Below are 21566 nucleotides of genomic sequence, written 5' to 3' on the forward strand. Positions count from 1 at the left end.
CCGGTTGAAGGGGATGAAGCGGTTGAGTACCTATTCCCAGATGAAGCCATTCTGCACATCGAAGATGAAACTTGGACGATGTACTTTGACGGAGCGTCAAACCAGTACGGGTATGGGATAGGAGTGTTGCTGATAGCGCCTGACGATTCCCGTATCCCTTTAGCATTCAAGCTCCGATTCAAAGTCTCGAACAATAAAGCAGAATATGAGGCATGTATTGCCGTCTTAGAAGCAGCCCTAGAACTAGGGGCAAGACGGTTGGACGTCATTGGGGACTCGAACCTTGTTGTGCCTCAAGCAAAAGGAGACCGGAAAGTCAAAGAGGAAAAGATGATAACGTACCACCAGACCTTGGATTTGTTAATTGCTCGGTTTGAGAAGCTAAATTTCACCCACCTAGTAAGAGAGAACAACAGATTCGCAGATTCACTAGCAACTCTATCTTCCATGATAGACATCCCGTCCGAAGTCCGGATGCGTCCAGTCATTATTGACCAGAAGTTTACGCCAGCATATGAGTCAATTTCCGCCATAGATGAGGCTCAGGACGACAACCCCTGGTATTATGACATTTGGAACTTCTTGGAGAAGGAGGCGTATCCACCAGGGGCAAATGCCAAGGATAAAAGGGCAATCAGAAGAATGGCCATTCAGTTCATCATCTGTGGGGGTAAGCTGTATAAGAGAGGTCATCTGGGAATGCACAAGCTGTGTGTCGAAGCCGAAGAATCGAAGCGCCTGATGGAGGCCATCCATGGAGGAGAGTGCGGTGCACACATGAGCGGAGTAATGCTAGCACGGAAGATCCTCCGACAGGGTTACTACTGGTCCACCATGGAAGAGGATTGTATCAGCTTTGTTCGGCGATGCCACAAATGTCAGATCCATGCAAATCGCATGAATATTCCGTCGTCGAAGCTGTACAACATGACTTCACCATGGCCATTTTCAGTTTGGGGAATTGATGTGATCGGGGCTGTTACTCCAAAAGGGTCGAATGGGCATGAGTTTATCTTGGTCGCGATAGATTATTTCACAAAGTGGGTCGAGGCCCAATCATACGCGGTGTTGAAGGCGTCGCACGTCGCAAAGTTCATGAGAAACAGCATCATCTGTCGTTATGGAGTCCCAAACGAGGTCATTTCAGATAACGGTTCCCACTTCAAGAAGGAAGTGATTGACTTGTTGGAGAAATATAACGTGGCTTTTCATAAGTCGTCCACATACCGGCCGCAAACCAACGGAGCAGTTGAGGCCGCCAACAAGAACATCAAGCATATACTGCAGAAGATGGTGGAAACCTACCGGGATTGGCCAGATAAGCTGCCATTTGCTCTGTGGGGCTACAGGACTTCAATTAGAACTTCTACCGGAGCGACTCCGTATTCATTGGTTTATGGGATGGAGGCCGTTCTACCTATCGAGGTTGAGGTTCCGTCATTGCGAGTATTGGCTGAGTGTCAAATAGCCGAAGCAGATTGGCAGCAAAGCAGGTTTGAGGAACTCATGCTCTTTGATGAGAGAAGACTGATAGCACTGTACCATGTTCAAGGTTATCAGCGCAGAATTGCCCTGGCTTTCAACAAGAAAGTTAAGTCCAGGAATCTAAAGGAAGGAGATTTGGTGCTCAAAGACAACCGAGCTCCCATCCACGACCCTAGGGGCAAGTTCAGACCAAACTGGACTGGTCCCTACATCATCAAAGCTATCTGGTCAGGTGGAGCTGTGGTTCTGATGGACCTAGATGGCCTGGAATTCTCCCAACTGATCAACATGGACAAGTTGAAGAAATATTACCCTTGAGAGGCTTGCTAGGCCGAAAACCCGAAAGGGCGACCTAGGCAAAAGTTAGAGCACAGAAAATTAGAAAATAGAAAAACTAAGCTCGCAAGGTTGAAAACCCGCAAAGGGCGGCCTTGGCAAAAGTTAGAGCATAAAAGGAGAGGGAAAATACCGGAGTGAACCTAAGCCGAAGTACGTAAGGCTTGATTCCCATCTTTGGGATACGTAAGCAGCTTCATCCTGAAGTTCAGCCATAACCTTTTTCCCCGATCAACTTTGTCCATTTAATCCTCTTGAGCCATCTTTCTCTATTCAGCATCCAAGAGTTCGGATATGATCTCCGGTGCAGTGCTTTTCAGACTAGGGGCAACTTTCTGTTGCTGCGCAGTGCCGCGGTACTATTTAGGCTAGGGACAACTTTCCAGTTGCTAGAATTCGGGGTTGTGCATCTCAGTGACAAATTTCAGGCGTGTCCAGTTCTGATCCATATCGAAAATGGTTTTGAAAAGTTTTAATAAAAGTTGGCTTTGTTCAAATTAATCTTTTTACAGCTAAGACCATTTTTGGACCAAAGCGGAAAATTTTCAGTACCACAACCTTCAATTTCATTGATTTCAAAACAGAGTTCTCCTGCTCTTGCATACAATCGAAGTTGCTTTTTATTACATTCATAAAGAAAACTTGAAAGTACTAATAAAGCAATAAATCGGGGGCATAGTCAAGTCAGGTGCTCCTGCGCCCCCTCCCAGAGCTGGTCGAAGCCTCTGATACCAAGCTGGCCCCGACCTGTGCCTCCTCATTGAGCCAATCCAAGCACTCATCAGATAAAGTGCAATTGAAAGTGGGAGCGGGGGCCAGCAGTTCTCTTGTCCTCCACGCGGTGGCCTGCCGAGCAAGCTGTGCGCCTTGGGCTGGGAATGCAGCAGGATACTCTATCCCCTCTGGCGGGAAGGTCTGATCATGGCCAAATTGGCATCGAATCCGGAATGGGAAGTAGAATACACAGTGAGTGAGACCAATCAATTGAATCCCAGTCTGCCGGGACATGTTGTAACTCATTGCCGGAAGGCTGAGCCAAGGGCACCGCCAGGCAATGCGGTCTGCGGACAAGCGGCTCATCCAAGCGAACCACCATCCCTTATCAAGGGCATTGACTAGGCGGTGCCGGAAGAAGTAGCCGCGAGCTGAATATGTTGGGCAAGAGTCCACAACCTGTAATTTGTCCATCAACCATACCTGGGAAGGGATGAAAAATGAGAGAATAAAGAATAGAGAGATGTACGATGAGAGAAAAGTGAAAATAGGGTTTTCGTGAGAAAAACCGAGCTTGGGGACCGAGTGATGTGAGCGATACATATGTGAGATTGGGTGGGAAACATTACCTGTAGTAGTAGTGGACTCCCTGCTAGTCTGGTCGTCTCATGACGATAAAAGGCGTCCAAGCCCATCAACGTCTCAGCCAGAGTCATGGCAATACAGCTCTTGCCCTCCTTCAAGCCTTGGGCAACCTCGGTCAGCCGGACACTAGACCCTTCGGAGCCTGAGACAAATAAAAAATGAGATAGCATGCACAAACAGAGGGCGTGTCGCTGGAAGCCTTGCCAATGATGGTTGTTGCGATCACCGGCATCAGAAAAACAATCGATCAAACTCGAAATATCCAGCATCCCGTCACAAATTAGAGACCGAGCATCACGCATACTGAGTCCACACATTCACCCTAAGGATTGGGCATGACCAAAATTAAGTTGGGGTAGGAGCTCCTCGTCGCGCTCGGACTCCATTAAGGCTCGGAAATCTTCAAAGGTAGGACATATCTCTTGCCCAGTGAAGCTAAAGACATGCGTCACCAGATTCCAAAACCTTGCCGCGGCATGGAGAAACGGAAGGTGCAATGGGGTACAACCCAGAGTGAATAGTGCATTTATGCCGAAACCCCGGAAGTTCAACTTTTCCGAGCCATCCAAGCTAGCAATCCAAGCTGTAAGATTTTGAGCAAGAAACTCTTCCATTAGAGCAAATCAGTGTGGAATTGAGAAAAACTACGAAGCTGAGGTCTATTTTTAGGAGATAAGGTTGGGTGGAGGACAGGTGTCAACATTCTGGTGATTCCTTCATTCATGGACGACCGGCCAAATATTGTGCCGACCGGCCATCACTTTTTGCCGACCGAACAAATTCCTGGCCGATGGCCATTTCTTATGGCCGATGGCCTCTACCCGTAGCCGATGGTCTTCCTCCTTGTTCCCTGAGTTGTTATGCTAGGGATTAGGGAACTCCACCACTTCCAATCTCCCCCCGGTGATCGATTCTTGCGGAGTCACACCTGTCTGCTTATCAAGTTATTGTACATTTGCTTATCGAGTTGTATTTCACTCCTTTTAAGTCTTTGATTTGTTTATCGAGTTGTACTCACACTTGATTGGTTATATCATGCCTTTGTTTTGCTTATCGAGTTGTAAGTCGGTTCACTACCTGATTATTATGATGCAAGTACTCAATATTCAAAATAAGTTCAATTTCGTTCACATTGTGGTGTGATACCTTGCGATGTGATGCGTAGAAAGTTTACAATTGCAACATCTTTTGAACAAAATGGTCGTTTCATTTCCATCACGTGTTTTACAAAATATGTGATTTCGAGAAAGAATAAAACCTGCCCGAGGCAGTGCAATGTGCTTAAACTACCAGTAAAAAGGAAAGTAAAACATAGAATGGCAGGGTAGCAAAGTGTCGGAATTGATACCAGCAAAACTCCCATTGCGGTCAACGCACCTTCCGCGCCTTTGTTCGGGTCAACAACATGGTTTGGCACCTTCATCACTTGAGACAATGCGGGAAAGCACACTTTTGAAATGTGGACCTTCGAGTTGACCTCAGGCCACAACTTCTGCGAGCGATGCTCGATACGTACGACGAACGTCCCTTCCCGTATCCTTTTCATGTCTTGAGGATTTCCACAAATCGTTTCAATTATGCCGTGTTCCAGTACTTTACATTCCAGCATCGTGAATAACATGTTCTACTTACATGTGTACATTCAACTCTTCTCATACACACTACTTGCGTAGACCGCATGTTTGTAATCAATTTCATTACTTGCGTAGACCGCATGTTTATAATTAATCACACTACTTGCGTAGACCGCATGTTTGTAATCAATTTCATTACTTGCGTCGACCGCATGTCTTGCTTGTGTAGACCGCATGTTTTCCTTGCGTAGACCGCATGCTTGTAATCAATTTCATTACTTGCGTAGACCGCATGTTTTGCTTGCGTAGACCGCATGTTTTCCTTGCGTAGACCGCATGTTTTCCTTGCGTAGACCGTATGTTTTGCTTGCGTAGACCGCATGTTTTGCTTGCGTAGACCGCATGTTTATAGTCAATTTCATTACTTGCGTAGGCCACATGTTTGTAATCGATTCCATTACTTGCGTAGACCGCATGTTTTGCTTGCGTAGACCGCATGTTTTGCTTGCGTAAACCGCATGTTTATAATAAATTTCATTACTTGCGTAGACCGCATGTTTATAATCAATTCCATTACATGCTTAGACCGCATGTTTTGCTTGTGTAGACCGCATGTTTATAGTCAATTTCGTTACTTGCGTAGACCACATGTTTGTAATCCATTCCATTACTTGCGTAGACTGCATGTTTCGCTTGCGTGGACCGCATTCTTATGTTCAAATTCATTACCTGCGTAGACCGCATGTTTTACTTGCGTAGACCGCGTATTTTGTAACCAATTTCATTACTTGCGTAGACCGCATGCTTGTGATCAATTTCGTTGCCTACGTAGACCGCATGCTCCACTTACATATCTGTGCCTTCACAGCATTGTTATGCTTCCCACTTGCTTTGCATTGTCACGCATTTTCAAGTACTTTAATATGCGTGTTGTTAATAACATCGTACCTGTTAAGTTTGTTTTCTTTGCAGGCACGATATTGTATGTACGGTTCATTTAAGGCCGGTACAACCCGACGAACCGGACAGGTATTGTATACTCCGAGTGAGACGTATCGAGAATTGCATAATTCTCTTACATCCTTTCTGCATTATAGTGTAGTTTGGTGTATGCTAGCTTAAAATCGTCGCATGTTTGCTTCATTACAGCTTTCTTTGCATGATCATAAGTTATGTTTGGCTCTGTGCATTGTCTTGCATTTTGCCCCTGCCTTCGGGCACATATCTTGTTTGTCTTGCATGTTTGTCTGAGTCTTCGGCCTTGTCAAAAATGGGTCGTCTCTGGGCTTTGACATTCACTCCCGTCATTGTTATGACTTTCGAGTTCTGTCAAAGAGGGGCAACTGTAGACACCCCATTTTTGACCGTTCTCAAGACTTGGACGTCACCATTGGAATACTCGGTGATCCTCTTTCTTTGTGTTTCGTCTTGTGTTCTCGAAAGTCTTACCTCAGGATCTCTCGACTCGACTGTTCCGTGTTTGGTTTTGGCACCAAACACTTGTGTTTTTGCCTTGAAGGGCGGGGAATGGCTTGTTGGCCATCCCCACATTCTACCGGCCTTCCCCTGGCATCACCGGCTGTTTATGGGTGCCACCGGCCATGGTTTCTTAAAATCAATAGCCGGTCGGCACTATATTTGTCCGGCTGGCACTTTATTTTGCCAGCGACCTCTTTTGCTGGCCGGTGTGACTCCGTTGCACCCTTAAGGCATGGTGCATGCCAGCTGTGCCAGCTGGAATGCACCATCACTCCTCCCCATGCAGTTTTTGGCTGGTGCGAACCTTTGATCCCCCCTTTCCTTCTAGAAGCTTGAACCCTTTGCCCAAGCTTCTTGGGGAAGCTTGGCCAGCTGTATTAGCTTCTCCAAGAAGTCAAGAACCCTTTTCACCCCTTTGCCCCTTTCATCTAGCTTCTTGGAGAAGCCTAGAACATTGGCCATTGCCTATATAAGCACTCATCCTCTCCCTTTGTTGGGGGTTGGAGCTTTTGAATCAAAAACCAGAGCTTCTATATCTATATATCTGATATATCATCCTCTCTCTCTATATCTCCCTCTCTCTCATCCTTAGGGTGTGTTTGGAAGCCTAAAAGTGCATTTTGACCTTACTTTTGCACTAATACACACACCATTACACCTTACTCCGAGATTGAGAGGCATTGAGGGTTGTTTGTTGAGGTTTTGGACTGATTTTGATCAGTAGAGAGTGGTTGGATCATCTCTTCTTCAAGGTTTCTTCAAGGGTGAGACATTTGCTTTAGTTTCCCCAATCTTGCACTACATGAAAAAGTCTTGTATTTTCATGCTTAACATCTTTCATTAAGGGCGTTTTGGCATTGGGGGTCGAACTCTTCCCCTTAGGCCTCTTTTGGCCTATTTTGGTCCCCTTTTCTTTAAGCTTTGTTTACTTTGTTGTGTTGGTCTTCTCACCACTGAAATCCAGTGGATTTTTAGTGGTGAGGGAGTGATTTTGAACTCTTGTGTAGGGGAGGGACACCCCTCTCCCCTTTGTCCTTCTTTTACTTTTGTTTTGGCTTAAAAGGGCAACATACATGCTTGGTTGTGTTTGGTCCCATCTCAGAGGTTTTTGGGTGCCTATTAGTCATATTATACCTCTGTCTTTGGTCGGATTTGTAGCCCTTAGCATGCATCTCATACTTGCTTTGTAATTCCTTATCTTGCCTAGAAACGTGCCATGTGTTTAGCCTAGTATATCTTCATGATTTGGCTTAGCATATTGAAGCTTTTGGTCATGATTTGTCATGCTTTAGGTCTGTTGGCCACTGTTTTTGTCATGTTTGTCGTGTTTTACATAGCTCCTTTGCATTCTAGAATTTTGGCCTTGAGCAAATGAGTCATTAGCATGCTTTGGTTAGGTTGTTTAAATGATTTGGAATCACTTCTCATGCTATTTCAGTCCCTATATCATGCTTGTATGACAGCATTTATCATCCTTTTATGCCTCGAGGTGTTGTAGTTTTGTGCCTTGAAATGGGCATTGTGCATGCTTGTATGTTTAAGTCACTTGGGTTGCCATTCATGAGGGTTTTGGGGCGTGTTTTAATGCATTAAAACTCTTCTTTTTTTTTTTTTGGTTGTTTCATTTATACCATATGTGGTTATGATAGTTGTGGTAGAAGGCTTCTTTTATGCCTTAGCCTTATGCTCTTTGGTATGCAAGTTTGCATGAGTATTTGCCCATCATTCCATCACTTTTGGCCACTGTTTTGGGGTGTGGCTGAGGGTCCTCCATCTTAGTGTAAGTCCATGGATCATATATTTGCATCTTGTAGTATGCTCATGACATTGCATGTTGTGGTATCCTTATGGTTTGTGCATTGTTGCACGCCCACCTCTTTACATACTTGCCTATCTAGTGTGCATTGTAGTATTGCTTGTAGTGTTGCATGCTAGTGGCATTACCATGTTGTTTGCATGATAGTTTGCATTGCATCACATTTGACATGTTTTGCATCTTAGCTTCTTGTTGCATTTTTGAGCCATGTTTGCATAACATGCATTGCATTGCTTGGTTTGGGGTGTCAAACCTAGTGTGACGGTGAGAGGTGTTCATACTACAAGTGATGAAACATATCTCAACCCTCGGTCACCGAGGCCCTTGACTTTGACATGATAGGGTCTTGGTCCTCATCTTTGTGTTGCATGCATTTTACATTGAATGGCAAGTTTGGTCCCTTAGGCTATCATGCGCAATTGATGGCCCAAGGATCAAGGACCATGCTCCCCTGAGTTCAATACATGACAGGGAACATGACCATGCTTACATGAGCTTGAAATTTTATGCCATGCACTACCTGTCCTCTACTGCTGTCAAAACTTTTTTCTGTAGGAAGTTTTTGCCGACCGGCAACATTTAGTGCCGACCGGCCATTAGCGAATAGCCGATAATTTTATCAGAAGTCGACGGCATTTTACCATGGCCGGTGGTCATTTCACTTAGCCGGCAGTGTTATGCAGTGCTCATTGAAGATCCCTTGGGACTTTGTCAGTTTTCAGAGAAGCAAGAGGCAGTAGTGCTATGGCTATGGGTTTCCGGGCAAGATGGATCGAGCATGCATCATTCACGCATCCCGAGGCGGGGGCTGCGGCCATCTTCTCTCTGCATTTAATTTGTTAATTAGATTAGAAATTCTGTAATAATTAATCTAGTATTATTTATTCGGACTGTAATATTTATTTGGACCCTCCGAGTGAGGCAATTGTGTAATAAGTGTGGGTGCGTGTGTGCATGTCTTCCAATCCCACGTCTTTCTTCCCTTTTATTTACCTGCTTATGATGGTAGACTAGGGCATATTTAAATTAGCATAACAGCATGACAGCATGTTTGCATTCATTTATCTGTTTCGCATGCACCGGGCTCGGCGCATCATACTAACTGCATCGTATTTTCAATCCCAAATTGAGTACATGTTATTTGCAGCATTTCACATGCCATGTTTAGGATAGCCGAGCCTGTTTGGATTGCATCTTTGCATGTGTTGCGTTAGCCATTTCAAAAACATGAACTAGGATCATGCACGTGATTACTAACTGGTTTTTGTTTTAGCTTGGAGTACTAGGTGAGCTTTTATGCTTTAGCATACCGCATGCGTGTGAGTGTTGCCATGATAGCATGATTACCATGAGGCTAGCTGCTTATGTGATATAACTGCTTGAATGCCTATGGGTGAAGGTTGGATTGTTTGAGTTGGAATGGCTCATTGAAATCCGTGTTTTAGCCTACTTGCGAGTAGCAAATTTCAAAACATTTTTCCAAAACAAATCGGATATGCCATGCTTATTCCCAAATTAGGCAATCTAGGCTATACTTGTTTGCCGTGCGCATAACATAGTAATTCTAGGCTAATAACCGGAATAAGAACACATAACGTTTTCAAAAACGGATATCATGGTTAGTAGAGGCCGATCTTCAGATCGGGCGAGAGGGGGTGCTCATAGCTGACCTTCCCCAATCGTACCCAAATTCCCGAGCCAAGGCAACTTTGGTGATGACGGACACGTGGCCTTTGGCACCGAGTCAGGGTTTCCTAAATTCCCCAAAATAAAATATTTAGGTGGCGACTCTGTATCTGGCAAAGCAGTCCATGTTTGGCACTTCTTTTCAAAAATTTGTTTCTCGAAATGATTTGCCAGATTTGGGACTATTTGGTTCAGATTAAGAACCGTGACATAAATCGAGTCCGAACTGTAGCGAGGGCCCCTCGCGGGCGCGTGCTACATGTTGCCAAGGAGGGGTCTGGGATAGAGAACAGAGACAATGCCAGCTCTGGTGATGACTCATAGACTGATTCAGACATCGGCGCTGATTCAAACAACGGCGTTGATGCAGATAGTGCCCCCGAGTCCTCCCCTCCGAAGAAGAGGACGAAGAGGGCCTCTTGGGCCTAAGACAACCAGCGCTGATTTTTTTTTTACTTTTGCATAGTGTCATTTTGTTTGGTAGTAGTAGCACATATATAGCTTCAGATAGGTTTATTTTTCTTTGAAAATTGTACTCCTCTTTTGTAAAAAAGCATGATTCGAATAAAACCTCACAATTTTTATGAAAAGTGTTGCCATTTTTTCATCATGAGCACCATATTTGCATGAAATGGACATGGAATTGAATTGGCCAAGAACACGCTGGATTGAAACAATGGTTTTAAGCCGGTAATGAGCTGACCAAAAATCAGAATACAAAATACAAAATACAACTTGATGAAAGAAGCAAAAATAACTTAATACAAATAAACAAACTTGCTAAAACGAAAAACACTCAAAACAAAACTTTAAAACACACAAAGATCAAAGCAAAACCCAAGCTTCCAGCAATGTTCAGCACAAAGGTGGATGACAGGCCTGAAAAGAAGGCTGCCAATCAGAGATAGAGCTTGCCTGCCATAGTGAGTGGCCTACCCACCACAAAAAGTAGCATGCTGGCCACCACTGTGGTATGCCGGCCAACTGCTGGCCACAAATGCGAAAATCGCCAGATTGTTGACAGCTGGCTTCCACTCACAGCCTTATCTTCTACAAAAGGTTCAGCTTCATGAATTCTTCTCTAGAACTTCATTTCAGCTGCAAGTTCTTCCACAAATGGAGCCATTTTTTTATTTTTTTTTATTTTTAAAAGCTCTTGAATTGGATAGCAACTTTAGACAACACGGAAAAGGTAAATTTCTGGGGTTTCGACATAAATGCACTTTTTCTGTTGAGCCGTTCTGCACTTTATTTTTTGTTCCTTCATGCCACGGCTCGATGTTAGGACCCAATTACACATGTCTTTCACTTCGGGGGACAGGAAATATGCCCGACAATTGAAGAATTTAAGGCTTTAATGGAATCCCGGTGCGATGAGGAAATCATGCCTTTACCCCGTTTTGGCCACGCCCAAGCTTTAGGGCGGATGTGTGGGCTCACTCTGCGCGAAGCTCGATCCTTGGCCCATAACGGAGAGCTAGACATTTCCAGCTTGATTCATCATTTTTCTGATGTTGCTGACAGAGGCGACCTTCTCTGGCGAGGTTTTCGACAACATGCCCTCTGCTTGTATATGCTTGCTCATTTCCTTCTTGCCCTAGCTTTGGCGGGTCCAACATTAGATTAATCAAAGTGGCACAGGGTTTGAAAGAAGGCAAGAGTTGCATTGGTTTGGCACTGGCCGAGAATTTGATGGGCTTAGACGCCTTTCATCGGAAAGAGACTACTAGATTCGCGAGGAGTCCACTACTTCTTCAGATATTGTTTCCCACCCTTTCTGATATGTGTTTCTAACACCATTCGGCACTCAGGCTCTATTGTTCTCTCAAAGCCCTTTTCTCACTTTTTTCTCAACATACATCTCTTTAGTCTTTAATCTCTTTTTTCTTTCATCCATTCCCAAGTGTGGCTTATGGATAAGCTGAAGGTAGTGGATTCTTCCCCTGGGTACTCAGCTCGAGCCTGTTTCTTTCACCACCGACTAGTGGATTTCCCAAATGAGGAATGGTCATGCAACTAGCTGTCCAACAGGTCTACTGCTGACGTAGCTTGGCGTTGCCCCTGGCTTAATCTGATAGAGATGAGTTATAGCATGGCTCGGCAACCTAGCATTCAGTTGATTGGCCTCACACACTATGTGTCACGCCCCAAACTCGCCCCTAAAAGTTCGGGCATGACCCATACAGAAACGGACACTTAACCTGCTATACGTAATATATGGGGCCTTGGCGGAAGCACTAAAATTTAACATAATAACAAACTCCATTGAGCTACCTCTAATATGCCAGGATCACATGCATCATATACATTATAATAACCATTCACAGGCCAAAATTATACTGTGAGCATCAGTCATATAGATATACATATACAGCCCCAGCCCTAAGATTGGGCATATGCAAAAACATTGAAGTCATGTACATTTAACCTTAAATGAGTAATCAAAAAAAAAACAAGACAATGTCTTAACAAAGCTTCACAAAACTGAATGATCTCGCTTAATGCCTGGACTCGTAAAGGTTGACAAAAGGGGACGAACGTCCTGGTTGGTTACCTACAGGAATAGACATACAGAGGGTGAGCCAAGCTCAGTGAATAGTAATACATAAATAAAATGCTGCTTAACTTGAAACATTGTATAATAGAAATACACATGGATTCGTAACATCTCAATATTTATTGAACCATAAATTGTGTCTAATATGCTTTGGAAATAAGTGAGGATAGACATACGAACTAAATGCAACTTTTCAAATGTTCCTGAAAATGGGTCTCCGCTCGAGCGGACCATGCAATTTCTGAAATTCTACAATGCCAAGTAAAGTTCCAACCTGGTATTCAAAGCTTCAAACATGTACTTTCGTATACTAATGCAGCATTCACAATGCGAGCCAGAGTTTGTTCTTACATTATAGACTTAGATCTTATCATGAAACATATTGGCTTGAATATAATGGTTTGGATTAATATCCTTGTATAATGTGGCACAAACCCTTAATCATGGTGACACGAAGCCCATTAACATAGTGGCGCAAGGCCCTTAGATACTTACCAAGCTTCAAAACATATACTTACTAAGCTTCAAAACACATACTTACTAAGCTTCAAAACACATACTTACTAAGCTTCAGAACATATACCTATCAATCTTTAAACATATGCTTACCAAACTTTAAAACATATACTTATCGATCTTTAAAACGTATGCTTACCAAACTTTAAAACATATATTTAAGCATACAATGCAAAGTCCACATGATTTGTCTGAGTCTGTTTCACTTTATAGGCCCTTTCTTGAAACATATCAGCTTGAACATAACGGTTGGCTTAAAGCCCTTGAATGGTGTGGCATAAGCCCTTAAACATTGGCATAAAGCCCTTGGAAGGTGGCATAAAGCCCTTGAAAGGTGGCATAAAGCCGTTAAACATTGGCATAAAGCCCTTGGAAGGTGGCATGAAGCCCTTGAAAGGTAGCTTAAAGCTCTTAAACATTGGCATAAAGCCCTTGCAAATTGGCATTAAGAATGCCCTTGTAAATTGGCGTTAAGCCCTTGTAAATTGGCATTAAGAATGCCCTTGTAAATTCTTGTATGAACTCAAGAGGTGTCTCACACGGATTCTAGAGGTGGCTCACGTCGTGGCACTTAGTTCCGTGTAGCACTTTGTTTCATATCATAACAACTTATATTGAATGGCCGTAGGCCCAGAGTCTTATAGAATGAAGGTATTTTATCTTTTCCATTTCTTTCTTTACATACTTGGAACATCCTTGAACATTAACATACATACTTGAAACATTAACATAGTTGCATACTTGAAACATTAACATGGTTGCGTAAACGAAATGCTAATGAAAACCATTAGCCATATGTAAAGCAGATATTGATACTACTACTCACAGTGCTATAACGGAGTGCTTGTCCTTCTCAGGTTATGCCCTACACATGTAAACAACTTATACATTAAGGGCATCAAACACAAATTGCAGAAATACTAGAGGGTTAAGCACGTAAAACAGAGCAAACAATATTTTGCAGCATGAAGTTTCAAACCTACTTCTCCAACTCAATATATATATATATATATATATAAAAGATTACTAGTCTTACAAAATACATTATGGAATTTACACCCATTCATCTTCTACTCAAAGAAAGAAAGGATTTTTATGAACATTTTCATGTTCTCCAAAACTCCTTAAATTTCTAAGGTTTTCACCAAAAACCAAACATTTCCCCATCCCCATAAGAAATCCTATTAAATCATTCTCTTGGTTTAATAACTAAGCAAGCCCACAAATATTTAGTAAAATGATTTGGGATTAAACCCATTCTTGAAAACTTCACATTTTAGGTCACAAAAATTAATATCAACATAGTTAATACCATCCCACATAATCATCACAATTCAACATATCTCAAAAGGAATTCTTAAAATTCCATTTCAACATTCCATAATCGAATTTATATCATCCACATTATCAATAAATCTTTTTCCCCAATTTCCCTTTTATTAAAACATAATTTACAATGCGTTTAACAAAGTTCAATCGCAAAATTTAAACATAATTTTCAAACATAACCAAATTACAATTAAACTTGAACACATCTAATTCAACCTACCACTTTCATGATTCAACTATCAATTTGGGCCAAATCATGGATTATCATCAAAAACCAACCTAGGGTTTCTAAGAAATCTACAAATTTCAAATACAATTTTAAATCTTCTTAACCCATTACTTTTTATTCCAAATCTTCTCATTTATTAGGCACCCTAGGTCCATAACCCATAAACCATACTCTAAACCCCATAATAGAACCCCAACATACCTCAAAAATTTCGGAATTCCATTCGGTAGGAGGTGGTGATCTCCTCTTATTCTCCATCCTTGATGCAAGATCCATGGTTAATTTGTTGAGAAAAGTGGAGGAAATCAAGGTTTTGGGAGCTAGGGTTTCGGACATGGAAGAGGGAAGAAGAATAGAGGAAAAGAAAATCTAAGAAATGACTCAAAAATCACGTTTTTGAGCTGCTGCCCCACACATCGCCGCACGTGCGCCTCATTTCCCGCACATGCGGTTCTGCTTCCAGCACAGATATGAAAACTTCAAACAGGCGTAACTCTCTCATCCGGACTCCGTTTTAGGTCATTCTTGTGCCCAAATTGAATCCCCGAAAATAAGCTTTCCAATGGTTCTAACCTCACATCCAAATTCCAAGTGTGGAACAAGAAAAGGGCAAAAGAGTGACGGTTGGTCGTAAACGAATTATTCAAATTAAAGTTTTTGATCCAATCTTACTTTACCATCATATTACCACCACAATCAATAGCCCAAAATAAAATAGGGAGGTTCCAAATACACTAATCAAAATGCCACAGATATAAATCACTTTTCACAGAAAGCAAGTAAATGCACAGAATAACAGATCGAAAATATACTAGAAACAAATATGAGGGTCGGGTTATTACATTCTCCCCCCCTTAAATAAGTTTGGTCCTCCAAACTTGTTTTGCCATATGATAAAGTAGAAATCTCAGTCTCACATTATTGTTCAATTCTTTCATAAATATTTACATACTTTGGTTCGAACAATTCACAGGGTAATCCCACACTTATTGCGACAAGGAAGATAAGATTACACGAGTCCATTGTAGAATATGTAAGATAGAAAATCCTCAGTAGGTAGGGTCTATCATTTCAATATTTCCCCATCAATAAGTTCCACAGTGTTAATGCCCAAATACAGAACATACAATTCTTAAATACAGAAGTATAGTAGATTTCGTTTTCCTAGACACAGAATTCATACATTCCACAGTATGCATTAATTTCAATCGTCATATGTTCTTTGCTATGTTCATATGCAAATCCCATTACTTGATAAGTCCCATATTATAAGTCACTTAGGGATAAGCTGGTAACCCAAACTGTCTATCATCGTCACAAAAATCAATTATGTAATTAGATTCATATCATATAATGCATCATGAAATTAAATACCAAAGCCATCCACAAGGTTCAGTCCATTTAACAAGGTATGCATCATTCCAACAGGCATAATACGTTGCGTAAGCATATAGTCACTAGCTTCACATTTGTTCTTAGTATTCTCTATTTCCGTGAACATATCAAATTCATAATGTTATATGGACTCAAAACCACACATACGAATTTGGGCAAAGTCAGAATAATGGAAAGAAATACTGTAACGCAAGGAGAACCATAGTCCAAATCCAACAGTTACAATAATATCATAACTTAGCATCATACATTTGTACAATTTCCTGTAAGTACGCCATGAGAGACACTTAATCAGAATATCCTAAGTTTGGATATGAGCAATAAAAACATATAAGGTAACTATCTTTTCAAGCGTAGGGAGCCATCCGAAAATAAAACCAGAATCAAATTCAAAATCACGGTCAGTTAATCAGTCATAACTTTAAGGCGTAACGTCTTCTCTTAGAAACATTCTTCCTAAGTTGGCCTCTCCTTTAATCATTCCAATATCCCACATACGTAAGTCTGGTTAAGTCCATTTATAGGGTCATAATTCCAGTAAATATACCATAATCACATCCATTAGGGTTCCATAATATCTAGAAATTCAACAGTATAACGGTAAAGTGCTTTAATCATGTAGTGCGTATTGTACAAATTTGTATAACATGCAAGAGGAAGTGGATGCCCCGTACGTATCGCTGGCCCTTCATCATTATGGATTATCCCCCCCATAACTATTTGTTTCTGTCGAAATGCCCAGTGTCATACAGAATAATTTACATTATGGTCTTCCAATAGGCAATAAAGGATCAAATTGCAATATCTAACCTTTACATATCTTCACATAAATATATTACAGAGATGATTTCTCAATCATTAATACCCATAGGTAGGGTTTTCGTTCTTGCAGTAAATTATCAGATCCCACTCATTTAATTTGGTTTCACGGTAGTCCTTAACTACCCCTTTATAAGTGTTATACACGCAAACCTATAAGATAAGTGGGGCTCTTCATGTTCTTCGGCCATTTCTTATAAGAAATCTCGATTACAGATTACAGATGTAACGTAAACAAAACAGATTACAATTTCAGATTTCAGGTTTCAGATTACAAATTACAGAGGGCAGAGTACAGACAGAATTATGGTTACAGATTCCCATAATCAAATTCCAGTTACACACAAACACTACTCCTTCCTTAATTCACGAAATCATATTACTTACATACTCTTTCAAGATCCTTAACTAACTCGTCAATATAACTTATTTATTTAAATCATTAGCAAGAAGCAAAGTCACAATTATTTGATCCTTTTCACAACTTTAGGGGGTCACTACATGCCTGACTTTTTCTTAGAATCGGTCGTACTTAACACAATTTCAATCCTTACACAAAACACATCTTATGAAAATATTCAAACACAATAAATTCTTAAAATCACGAATCTCGACATGGTTATGGCAAGAAAAACATAACTAAGAATATCATGCATACAACATTTCCTTTGATCTTAGGAATATTCGGTACTTAGAATTTAATCAAGTCACTTAAGCAGATGCTAAAAGCCCATTCATATTATCATTATTCCCATGATAACCACATTTCCTCTAATCATTTGCATATACATTGTCTTACCAACTAGCTCGAATCCTCACCACGCTTCCGCTGCGCAACTTGCTTGATTTAATCCCATCTGCAGGTCTTACCTTGTTCTGCAGAGCAATCAATCACAATATATACAAGAAATGTATAACAGACATGAAGAATAACCATTGCGGTTAGCGTCATTACATATACCATTATCGTTGCTCTCAATTTCTTTCATATGCACTAAGGATGTCATGCATGATGCCTAAGTCTTTTCTAGACATCCTAAAGCTCAATTGTCCGTGTGTGAGATAGCAACTCGTGCTCTGATACCACCTGTCACGCCCCAAACTCGCCCCTAAAAGTTCGGGCATGACCCATACAGAAACGGACACTTAACCTGCTATACGTAATATATGGGGCCTTGGCGGAAGCACTAAAATTTAACATAATAACAAACTCCATTGAGCTACCTCTAATATGCCAGGATCACATGCATCATATACATTATAATAACCAGTCACAGGCCAAAATTATACTGTGAGCATCAGTCATATAGATATACATATACAGCCCCAGCCCTAAGATTGGGCATATGCAAAAACATTGAAGTCATGTACATTTAACCTTAAATGAGTAATCAAAAAAAAAAAAACAAGACAATGTCTTAACAAAGCTTCACAAAACCGAATGATCTCGCTTAATGCCTGGACTCGTAAAGGTTGACAAAAGGGGACGAACGTCCTGGTTGGTTACCTACAGGAACAGACATACAGAGGGTGAGCCAAGCTCAGTGAATAGTAATACATAAATAAAATACTGCTTAACTTGAAACATTGTATAATAGAAATACACATGGATTCGTAACATCTCAATATTTATTGAACCATAAATTGTGTCTAATATGCTTTGGAAATAAGTGAGGATAGACATACGAACTAAATGCAACTTTTCAAATGTTCCTGAAAATGGGTCTCCGCTCGAGCGGACCATGCAATTTCTGAAATTCTACAATGCCAAGTAAAGTTCCAACCTGGTATTCAAAGCTTCAAACATGTACTTTCGTATACTAATGCAGCATTCACAATGCGAGTCTGAATCTGTTCTTACATTATAGACTTAGATCTTATCATGAAACATATTGGCTTGAATATAATGGTTTGGATTAATATCCTTGTATAATGTGGCACAAACCCTTAATCATGGTGACACGAAGCCCATTAACATAGTGGCGCAAGGCCTTAGATACTTACCAAGCTTCAAAACATATACTTACTAAGCTTCAAAACACATACTTACTAAGCTTCAAAACACATACTTACTAAGCTTCAGAACATATACCTATCAATCTTTAAACATATGCTTACCAAACTTGAAAATATATACTTATCGATCTTTAAAATGTATGCTTACCAAACTTTAAAACATATACTTAAGCATACAATGCAAAGTCCACATGATTTGTCTGAGTCTGTTTCACTTTATAGGCCCTTTCTTGAAACATATCAGCTTGAACATAATGGTTGGCTTAAAGCCCTTGAATGGTGTGGCATAAGCCCTTAAACATTGGCATAAAGCCCTTGGAAGGTGGCATAAAGCCCTTGAAAGGTGGCATAAAGCCCTTAAACATTGGCATAAAGCCCTTGGAAGGTGACATGAAGCCCTTGAAAGGTAGCTTAAAGCTCTTAAACATTGGCATAAAGCCCTTGCAAATTGGCATTAAGAATGCCCTTGTAAATTGGCGTTAAGCCCTTGTAAATTGGCATTAAGAATGCCCTTGTAAATTCTTGTATGAACTCAAGAGGTGTCTCACACGGATTCTAGAGGTGGCTCACGTCGTAGCACTTAGTTCCGTGTAGCACTTTGTTTCATATCATAACAACTTATATTGAATGGCCGTAGGCCCAGAGTCTTATAGAATGAAGGTATTTTATCTTTTCCATTTCTTTCTTTACATACTTGGAACATCCTTGAACATTAACATACATACTTGAAACATTAACATAGTTGCATACTTGAAACATTAACATGGTTGCGTAAACGAAATGCTAATGAAAATCATTAGCCATATGTAAAGCAGATATTGATACTACTACTCACAGTGCTATAACGGAGTGCTTGTCCTTCTCAGGTTATGCCCTACACATGTAAACAACTTATACATTAAGGGCATCAAACACAAATTCCAGAAATACTAGAGGGTTAAGCACGTAAAACAGAGCAAACAATATTTTGCAGCATGAAGTTTCAAACCTACTTCTCCAACTCAATATATATATATATATATATAAGATTACTAGTCTTACAAAATACATTATGGAATTTACACCCATTCATCTTCTACTTAAAGAAAGAAAGGATTTTTATGAACATTTTCATGTTCTCCAAAACTCCTTAAATTTCTAGTGTTTTCACCAAAAACCAAACATTTCCCCATCCCCATAAGAAATCCTATTAAATCATTCTCTTGGTTTAATAACTAAGCAAGCCCACAAATATTTAGTAAAATGATTTGGGATTAAACCCATTCTTGAAAACTTCACATTTTAGGTCACAAAAATTAATATCAACATAGTTAATACCATCCCACATAATCATCACAATTCAACATATCTCAAAAGGAATTATTAAATTCCATTTCAACATTCCATAATCGAATTTATATCATCCACATTATCAATAAATCTTTTTCCCCAAACATAATTTACAATGCATTTAACAAAGTTCAATCGCAAAATTTAAACATAATTTTCAAACATAACCAAATTCCAATTAAACTTGAACACATCTAATTCAACCTACCACTTTCATGATTCAACTATCAATTTGGGCCAAATCATGGATTATCATCAAAAACCAACCTAGGGTTTCTAAGAAATCTACAAATTTCAAATACAATTTTAAATCTTCTTAACCCATTACTTTTTATTCCAAATCTTCTCATTTATTAGGCACCCTAGGTCCATAACCCATAAACCATACTCTAAACCCCATAATAGAACCCCAACATACCTCAAAAATTTCGGAATTCCATTCGGTAGGAAGTGGTGATCTCCTCTTATTCTCCATCCTTGATGCAAGATCCATGGTTAATTTGTTGAGAAAAGTGGAGGAAATCAAGGTTTTGGGAGCTAGGGTTTCGGACATGGAAGAGGGAAGAAGAAGAGAGGAAAAGAAAATCTAAGAATTGACTCAAAAATCACGTTTTTGAGCTGCTGCCCCGCACATCGCCGCACGTGCGGTTCTGCTTCCAGCACAGATATGAAAACTTCAAACAGGCGTAACTCTCTCATCCGGACTCCGTTTTAGGTCATTCTTGTGCCCAAATTGAAGCCCCGAAAATAAGCTTTCCAATGGTTCTAACCTCACATCCAAATTCCAAGTGTGGAACAAGAAAAGGGCAAAAGAGTGACGGTTGGTCGTAAACGAATTATTCAAATTAAAGTTTTTGATCCAATCTTACTTTACCATCATATTACCACCACAATCAATAGCCCAAAATAAAATAGGGAGGTTCCAAATACACTAATCAAAATGCCACAGATATAAATCACTTTTCACAGAAAGCAAGTAAATGCACAGAATAACAGATCGAAAATATACTAGAAACAAATATGAGGGTCGGGTTATTACACTATGTGTTCTACTTCCCTTTTCGGGTCAGACGTCAGTTCAAGCATGATTAGACCTGTCTAGAGAAGGAGGTAGAGTACCCGGTTTCATTCCCCATCCGTGGTTCACACTTGACTAGGTACCTCACTACTTGGAGGATGAGAGAGCTTTTGGCCCCTTCCTCTTGTTTCAATCATGCCCTTCTAGGCGAATGCTTGGCTTGGCTCAAGGATAAGGCACAAACCGGGCCCACTTAGGCTTTAGAAGCTTCCACAAGCACGAGTAGAGGACGCAGGAGCACCTGACTCACCTATGCCCCTAGTTTATTGTTTTGACCTTTCTTTTCAAGTTTTTCGATGTAACAAAAGCAACTTTGATTTGTGTCAAAAAGTTGGAGAACTTTATGTTGAAATCAATGAAATTAAAATTGTGAGCCCTAAAAGGGTTTCCTTTCGGTCCAAAATGGTCAAAGTTGTAAAAGGTAAATTTTGAACAAATATAAACTTTTATTAACACTTTCCAAAACCATTTTCGGAAAGGATTACCACTTGACACGCACAGAATCAATGTTTAAGATGTATAACCCCAAATCCAAAGATCATAACTGCCCCCTGATTACACAC

At 40.7% G+C, this 21566-nt stretch overlaps 1 long non-coding RNA gene across 1 annotated transcript; it reads right to left on the bottom strand.

The window, feature by feature from the left end:
• Nucleotides 1-11978: 11978 nt before the first annotated feature.
• On the bottom strand, nt 11979-19578 carry LOC114265650 (uncharacterized). The gene is made up of 3 exons (XR_014345261.1): nt 19432-19578; nt 13635-18087; nt 11979-12289 (listed from the first exon to the last, which is right to left on the bottom strand). It is a non-coding gene; the product is annotated as an uncharacterized LOC114265650 (long non-coding RNA).
• Between the last annotated feature and the right edge of the window lie 1988 nt (nt 19579-21566).

Source organism: Camellia sinensis, chromosome 11 (genome assembly GCF_055761805.1).
Source record: "Camellia sinensis isolate YWXY chromosome 11, ASM5576180v1, whole genome shotgun sequence".
NCBI classification, from domain to species: domain Eukaryota; kingdom Viridiplantae; phylum Streptophyta; class Magnoliopsida; order Ericales; family Theaceae; genus Camellia; species Camellia sinensis.